The sequence below is a fragment of the Gracilinanus agilis genome, chromosome 4 (assembly GCF_016433145.1).
Source record: "Gracilinanus agilis isolate LMUSP501 chromosome 4, AgileGrace, whole genome shotgun sequence".
Classification (NCBI taxonomy): domain Eukaryota; kingdom Metazoa; phylum Chordata; class Mammalia; order Didelphimorphia; family Didelphidae; genus Gracilinanus; species Gracilinanus agilis.
The window spans coordinates 356,618,332-356,627,254 of NC_058133.1; the positions used below are offsets into that span (position 1 = coordinate 356,618,332).

At 39.4% G+C, this 8,923-nt stretch overlaps 1 pseudogene; it reads left to right on the forward strand.

Annotated features, from left to right (window-relative positions):
* Nucleotides 1-8,198: 8,198 nt before the first annotated feature.
* Nucleotides 8,199-8,677, forward strand: LOC123246552 (annotated as a pseudogene).
* Nucleotides 8,678-8,923: the final 246 nt, after the last annotated feature.

Consider the following 8,923-nt stretch of genomic DNA (forward strand, 5'->3'; position numbering starts at 1 on the left):
GAATAGGTAGGATGGGTATGATCATGTCTATATAGAGAAAATAAGACCCAGAGTTTTAAGCAATTAACCCAAGTTACTGTCAGAACCAGTATTATAAAAATTTAAATTTGCCTTGTAGGCTAGAAAACAAGACAAGAGTTGGATCATAGTTAGAAAATGACCATCTGTTTAATCTCCAGCAAAAATTGCCCATGGGATCCTTTAGTCTTTTTTTTTTAACTGAGTAACAATAATTTCCTCTGCTCGGATTCTAGCTTACTATCTCCGGTCTTTTGCAATTTGTTCCTTGAAGCTCAGTCACAAGAACAGTAAGTCCTCCATAAATGTGACTGAGTTGATTTAGAATTATGGTCAATGTACATTTTGAACAGGAAGGTATCATGTCATAGCCTCAACTCTGAGCAAATTTGGCAGTTTCCTGAAGGACAACCCTGTTATGTTGCATACATATAGAGACATGACTCCTGATTGACTGAGAAACGTTTAGCAAGAGAAGAGGGAAGAGCAAGATAGGGGCAAAAGGAGAAAATGAAGACTTTTTGAATAGCTGAGACTCTCTGGAGACAAGAGGGATAAAGATTGTACTGAAATAAAATCCTTCCTCCAAAGGGAGGTAGATTATTTGGTAAAGGCCTAGATCAGTGTACGAGGGGTAAGTATTGATGATGTTGGGGTGTGTATCTGGACTCCCCACTTGATAGCTTTCAATAGGTCAGTATAGCTAACACCTCACCCTCACACGGAGAAGACCTATGAGGGTAGAGTTCTTAAGGGGGCTTCCCCAAATGGATAAGCTATGGTGGAGATGTTGGCAGATGAGACTGGTTTTCAGTTGAGACCCTAGTGGATTGGGTCCAGTCTTCTGTGCCACTAATCATGGGACAAGCCTCCCTCAACCCCAATTCCAAAGGCTTTTTCTCTTCAAAATGAGGTTGGTATTTGTCTTCCCCTCAGTCACCTGATGGTCTTCTCCCTTCAAGGTAACAGCCCCAAACTACAACTAATAAACTAATAAGGATTTATTTGAATGATATGGGATTCCAGGGACTAGGGAAAGGGTTATTTAGGGATTTATTTGAGGTAAGAGGGAATAAGGGAACCTACCCTAACAACTAAGAATCCCCCTTCACGAGATCAGCTCTGGCTTCTTCTGTAGCTTGGTTCCAGAAACAGACTCTCTCTCTCTCTCTCTTTCCCTATCTCCTAACTTTATCACTAGCTAACAAACAAGGGAATAACAGAAAGGAAAGGGTACAAGCTGGACCCAGAAAAGGTCCCCAGGTGCCCGTTCCCTCTGGAGTCCAGGCACTATGGCCAAACTGAAGCACAACTATCACAGATTCCTCTTTGTTGGCAGTGAAGATCCATAGAATGAGTTTAGCTGTTGTAGTCTCCAAAGATGCCAGGGAATTTTAGGTTTAGAAGAGCTGTTTCCTCCCAGATTCTCCCTGCCACCCTTCACCACCCAAGCCCCCAGAAAGAGCTTGAAAGTCCTCTGGAGTTTTTTGGCAGTTGAGAATCTTCAGAATCTTCACCAAAATCCCTCCTACATTGGCCCCTCCCAAACAGAACCTCCTCAAGATTCCATGAGGCCAGCTTCAGCTCCAAATTCTATATGTGTGCTTGATTGAATCCTTGATTTGCTCCCTTCCAACTCTTACATCAGTGATGGGCAAACGCTTGGTGTATCAAAATTCACCAAAAAACGAGCATAACTCAGGTGGTGTGTCACTTTGAGAAAAAAAAAACATAATTTTGTGATATTTATAGTTTAAATAACAAAAATGTATAGTTGTGATGTATAACTGTATTTAATAAACCAAAAACTAATTATTTAACTTACCTGCTTAGTGACAGTTGTTTTAGCCTACAGACCTCTGGCACAGAGTGTCTACACCACACTACAACAAATGTTTCCTACTCGGCATGCGGCCCCATACTTCTCTGTATGAGGTCGCATATAGCCACATGTCATTGAAAATGGCAACACATTGAAAAAATAATACTGGGAATAGGGGAATAACTAGATGCCAGACAAACTGGGGACACTCCCACACCTCACAAAAGAAGGACTGGCAGGTAAACACAGGGAGACCAAATGGAGATGTGAGGTTTGGGAATGACAATTGGTCAAGAAACTGACAATCNTATATATATATATACATATCAGGAAATCCTCTTTCAGAAGCTGGGTCATATTACTCCAACCTCTCTGGGAAACCATATGTTTGCAACATGCTTCTTTCCTTGCCTCTCCAAAGCTGTTATTAGAAATACCTAGGTTTTGGGGCAAGGGATTGTGTGAAGTTGGTTAGTCACTTATTTTCTACTATAAAAGTATTGCTATAAGTATTTTAGTTCAATTTCTTTTTATCATGAATGTCTTTTGGATATATGACAAGCAGTGGAATCTCTGGGTCAAAAGGTATGGTTAATCTCCTCATTTTATAGCTGAAGACAGGTAAAATGACTGGTCCAAGGTCACATGGTTGACATGCTTGGATTTAAAAGCTCATGCCATCCAAATCCTAGATTGGTATTCTTTTCAATAATGGAGGTTGCCTCCAATAGGTCTATGACTCAGATTTTCAGTTGTTACAAATCCCATTCTATATTCATAACATTCTTATATAGAACTGACATTTCTCTAAAATCAAATCCGAAAGTATTAAAAAAAACAATTAAAATGCAAATAAATATACAAATAAAATACAAATAATTCCTTTGTTTAAACAAAGAGTAATTTATTTTCTTTTCCTATGTGCAGATTTGCCAACCAGAGGAGCACCATGATGTGATGCCCTGTTATTGAAGTCACTGAGACAGACAGACCACTCGCCCACTCTCATTCATGTCCCAAAGCCCTGACTGCCTCTTCTGATGTTTCTATTCTATTTGATTTTCACAACCACTGTGTGAGATCGTGACAACACTATGAATAGGTAGGATGGGTATGATCATGTCTATATAGAGAAAATAAGACCCAGAGTTTTAAGCGATTAACCCAAGTTACTGTCAGAACCAGTATTATAAAAATTTAAATTTGCCTTGTAGGCTAGAAAACAAGACAAGAGTTGGATCATAGTTAGAAAATGACCATCTGTTTAATCTCCAGCAAAAATTGCCCATGGGATCCTTTAGTCTTTTTTTTTTAACTGAGTAACAATAATTTCCTCTGCTCGGATTCTAGCTCACTATCTCCGGTCTTTTGCAATTTCTTCCTTGCAGATCAGTCACAAGAACAGTAAGTCCTCCATAAATGTGACTGAGTTGATTTAGAATTATGGTCAATGTACATTTTGAACAGGAAGGTATCATGTCATAGCCTCAACTCTGAGCAAATTTGGCAGTTTCCTGAAGGACAACCCTGTTATGTTGCATACATATAGAGACATGACTCCTGATTGACTGAGAAACGTTTAGCAAGAGAAGAGGGAAGAGCAAGATAGGGGCAAAAGGAGAAAATGAAGACTTTTGAATAGCTGAGACTCTCTGGAGACAAGAGGGATAAAGATTGTACTGAAATAAAATCCTTCCTCCAAAGGGAGGTAGATTATTTGGTAAAGGCCTAGATCAGTGTATGAGGGGTAAATATTGATGATGTTGGGGTGTGTATCTGGACTCCCCACTTGATAGCTTTCAATAGGTCAGTATAGCTAACACCTCACCCTCACATGGAGAAGACCTATGAGGGTAGAGTTCTCAAGGGGGCTTCCCCAAATGGATAAGCTATGGTGGAGATGTTGGCAGATGAGACTGGTTTTCAGTTGAGACCCTAGTGGATTGGGTCCAGTCTTCTGTGCCACTAATCATGGGACAAGCCTCTCTCAACCCCAATTCCAAAGGCTTTTTCTCTTCAAAATGGGGTTGGTATTTGTCTTCCCCTCAGTCACCTGATGGTCTTCTCCCTTCAAGGTAACAGCCCCAAACTACAACTAATAAACTAATAAGGATTTATTTGAATGATATGGGATTCCAGGGACTAGGGAAAGGGTTATTTAGGGATTTATTTGAGGTAAGAGGGAATAAGGGAACCTACCCTAACAACTAAGAATCCCCCTTCACGAGATCAGCTCTGGCTTCTTCTGTAGCTTGGTTCCAGAAACAGACTCTCTCTCTCTCTCTCTCTTTCCCTATCTCCTAACTTTATCACTAGCTAACAAACAAGGGAATAACAGAAAGGAAAGGGTACAAGCTGGACCCAGAAAAGGTCCCCAGGTGCCCGTTCCCTCTGGAGTCCAGGCACTATGGCCAAACTGAAGCACAACTATCACAGATTCCTCTTTGTTGGCAGTGAAGATCCATAGAATGAGTTTAGCTGTTGTAGTCTCCAAAGATGCCAGGGAATTTTAGGTTTAGAAGAGCTGTTTCCTCCCAGATTCTCCCTGCCACCCTTCACCACCCAAGCCCCCAGAAAGAGCTTGAAAGTCCTCTGGAGTTTTTTGGCAGTTGAGAATCTTCAGAATCTTCACCAAAATCCCTCCTACATTGGCCCCTCCCAAACAGAACCTCCTCAAGATTCCATGAGGCCAGCTTCAGCTCCAAATTCTATATGTGTGCTTGATTGAATCCTTGATTTGCTCCCTTCCAACTCTTACATCAGTGATGGGCAAACGCTTGGTGTATCAAAATTCACCAAAAAAACGAGCATAACTCAGGTGGTGTGTCACTTTGAGAAAAAAAAACATAATTTTGTGATATTTATAGTTTAAATAACAAAAATGTATAGTTGTAATGTACAACTGTATTTAATAAACCAAAAACTAATTATTTAACTTACCTGCTTAGTGACAGTTGTTTTAGCCTACAGACCTCTGGCACAGAGTGTCTACACCACACTACAACAAATGTTTCCTACTCGGCATGCGGCCCCATACTTCTCTGTATGAGGTCGCATACAGCCACATGTCATTGAAAATGGCAACACATTGAAAAGATAATACTGGGAATAGGGGAATAACTAGATGCCAGACAAACTGGGGACACTCCCACACCTCACAAAAGAAGGACTGGCAGGTAAACACAGGGAGACCAAATGGAGATGTGAGGTTTGGGAATGACAATTGGTCAAGAAACTGACAATCTACCAACCAGGGAAAAACCAATGAAGTGGGTTCTTTATGGCTTAGAGGAGACAGGAAGTACTAACAAACTGGGTTTATTGGTATTAAATGAGGGAAGTAGGGAGAGGAATATACTAAGGAATAGCCCTAATGTTTTAACTAAACTAAGTCATAAACTAAGCTAAACCTCTAACTAGAAAAAGGGGCTGGAGAGGAGGGCTTCTCACTGCACAGGTTCAGTGATGCTCCAAGATGATCATAGATGTCATAGGAACCAGGAATAAGTCCAATATAAGTCCAATCCAAAACCTGCTCTAGGGAGTAAGGTAGATAAATCTGCTGTCCACCAACAGATAATCCAGACCTTTCCTCAACAGAGGCTATGATAGTTGCTTGGAGTATCTTCTTCTCAGTGATATCCCACACTGTCAGCTCCTTGGATATCTGGCAAAGCTGGACCACACAACCAAAAAACCTCCTTCCTTCCAGCTTGATCAAACTACCCACTCTTTTTTTCAAAATCCTGGCTTCATTTCATTATGGAACTCTCAGGTCTTTAGAGACAGCCTGACAGCCTGCGTGCTAATGTCTTAGTTTCCCCATTACAATGTGTCATAGGTTTGCCATCAGGGGCCTAGATGGATGGGAGATGAGAAACACCCACCAAGGGACCTTCTCAGGACCAGCAAAGCACAAAACTCTTGGGCTTTAGAAACCAAGTTTATTTTGTTAATTTGGGTAAAGGGAAAGGGTAGGAAGAGTTCTAAACCTACATATCTAAGCTCCTCCCAACTTCTATGCACCTCACAAGAGGTATTCTTCTGTTGCTTCTGTAGACCCTGCCTATCCACTCCCTACTCTTACTTAAACCCCAAACACTATCTGACTACCTACTAATCTAACTACCCAAATTGTCTTTAAGAAAGATAAGGATGAGGAGCCTGGGGTTGACTTCTTAGGTAACCCAGAGTCCCAGGTGGCAAACCTTTGGGATTGCCTTAGGCAAGTGGATCTCTGGTAGCTCTCAAACAGGTAAATCTCTGTACTCCAGGGAAAAGACAGTCTGCTCCAAGGCAAATTCTCCAACCCAGGAATCCCTAAATATTTCCACAAGATTAGGCTTTCCCACGGGTGCCAGAGCAAAGATCTTCCTTCCAGCTCATCTAGATCAGGAGTGACAGTTAAAACCAGTCAAATCTCAAGATCCTCCTCTTCTTCCAGAATCTTCCAACCACCCCAGGACTTGTATCCAAATTCTCCTCCTTTCCTCTTAAAGACAATCCACTCTTTTCCCTCTATCCCTTATCACTTATCCTTATAGTACCTCAAAATTTCCCTTAATTCCCAATACTTGTACCCCAAGAGACTACTTTCTTAAGTCTAAGACAATCAACAAAATAAATCAAACCCTGATTTGTAACACTTAAAATTTCTGAGGTATAAAATATTCACATAGAAAGAGGAGACTCATCAGATGAGATATTTACTCAGTAAACATTTCATCTTACCTGGGTCATAAAGCCCCCTAAGTTTTCTGTATTCTATCAACTAATATAATCTGTGTGACTTCCCGAGGGCAAGTGGGTGACTTAGTGGAGTCTGAAAAACTCATCTTCTTGAGTTCAAATCTGACTTCAAATACTTATTAGCTATGTGACCCTAAACAAGTCAGTTAACCCTGTTTTCCTTCATTTTCCTTGTTGTAAAATGAGCCAGGAGAAGGAAATGACTGATCACTCCAGTATCTTTGACATGAAAGCCCCAAATGGGATCATGAAGAGTTGAACATAACTGAAAAAACTGAACAATAACAAAGAACAATATGGCTTTCCCAATTACTGCCTTCCTTGATTTGGTAAATATGTTTGCTTGTTATCTATGCTTGTTATTTGTATAATAAGCATTTGGGGAAAACTAAGCCAGTCAAGATTAAATTAACTGCTACTTCCTATATTGTGGGACCTCCCAGAAAGACCAGGGAAAGTATTATTACTATGAACCCTCCCCCCCCCAAATCACACCCCTTCAAATATTTGTTGTGTAATAAATAGACATAATTACAAACCCAATACCTACCTCTTTTGTAGACAGATGATCAATAGAGTGATCAACCAGCCATGGTAGATCTCCTACTTCCTACAAAGGTGAAAATAATCTAGTTTCTTAGAAGATGGGTGGAACAGCTCCAGATCTAACTATATCTGCATGTTACATATAGGCTGCTTGGTCATTTGTTACATGGGTCTTTACAGTGTATTTTATATGTGGTTTCTTCGAAGATTGTGGAACATAGTGGCATAGTTTATATGTGGTTTATTGGTATAGTGTGATATATAGTTGCATATTTTATATGTGGTTTCTTGGCATATTATGGTATATTTTATATGTAATATATGTCTTCATTTTATAGACATGAAAATTGAGGCTGAGAGAGGTTCCGTGATCTGTTTAATGTCACATGACAAGTAAGTGGCAGAATCAGGACAAAAACCCAGATCTTTCTGACTCTTAGTCAGGGGTGTGCTGGAGCCAGTTTGAACTAGCTTTTCAAAGCCAATTGTTAAATTTTTCAGTGTGAGCATTTACATCTCAGAAACAATTCCGGATTGATTTATTGTTTCATTGATTGTCTGAATTTAAGAAGTGAAGAAGAAAATGTTAATAATGCAGATTATTCTTAAAAGTGCCCTGTATATACATTTGGTTTTCTGGAGTGTCCATTATTAAACATTTGCCAGTCAAACCACTGTATCTTAGTCCATTGTTATCTATTATACCAGGTTACCCTTTAAGTCTACATTAGCCTCCATGTCATAAGTTTCTAAGTCTCGATGATAATTTCTGCTTGCGGAGAAAGATTAGAGAAGCAGAGGTGACTTTTCTTGGAAAAGAGAGAGTTGAGCAGGGCTTTGACAATGACCTTAATGCAAACTAAAAGGAATGGAGAAAAAAAAAAGATATGGAATCTCTATCTCCCATGAGAAATGAAGAGAAAGAAGATTTAAACTGTAGCTATAAGAACTCTGGTCATGAAGATTTCACACACATGCTCACACACATACAACACAAGACACATTATCATTTTTGTTTTATTTTTAATTTCATGAAGATCATTAAAAATAGAAAGAACTTACACACTTGGGCATGATTCTATCTTCTGTTCTTATGATATGAAATGACTTGGTAGTTGTCACTGGAAGCAAAAGTACTATTGTGGTGGTCCTGAGTGGTAGTATGGAGCCAGCAAATCATAGAGGAGACCTTCTGTTTTCAACAAATTTCCAGGAAGATCCCATTAGAGCTGGTGAAATAATTGTTTCTAAAGCTAAAGGAAGAGATACTCCTATAATTCAAAGAGTCATCAAAGTTCACCAAAAAAATAAATAAATAAAAATGTCAAATTTCTGACTAAAGGAGATAATAATGAAGTTGATGATAGAAGTTTGTACAAAGAGGGTCAAAACTGGCTAGCAAAAAAGGATGTTGTAGGAAGAGCGAGAGGGCTTTTGCCATATGTTGGGCTGGTTACCATAATCATGAATGATTATCCAAAATTCCAGTATGTTCTTTTGGCTGTAGTGGGTGAATATGTATTACTGAAACGTGAATTCTAAAATGAGAAGCAAAAGCAATTCCTGGGACTGAACTGAAATGAATTCTATTGTAAAAAGAAAAATTACTATATTTGAAATGTTCCACTTTCTATATAAAAGAAAGCAGTGTGCAGGTGTGTTGGTTTTTTTTTTTTTTTTGGTTTTGTCCAAATAAATGGTTCATCAATTTAAAAAAATCCGTGGAATCCCTTCTCTGAAAATTTCTTAGAACATATTCCCATCCACACAAAATGCTAAAATTGTAGG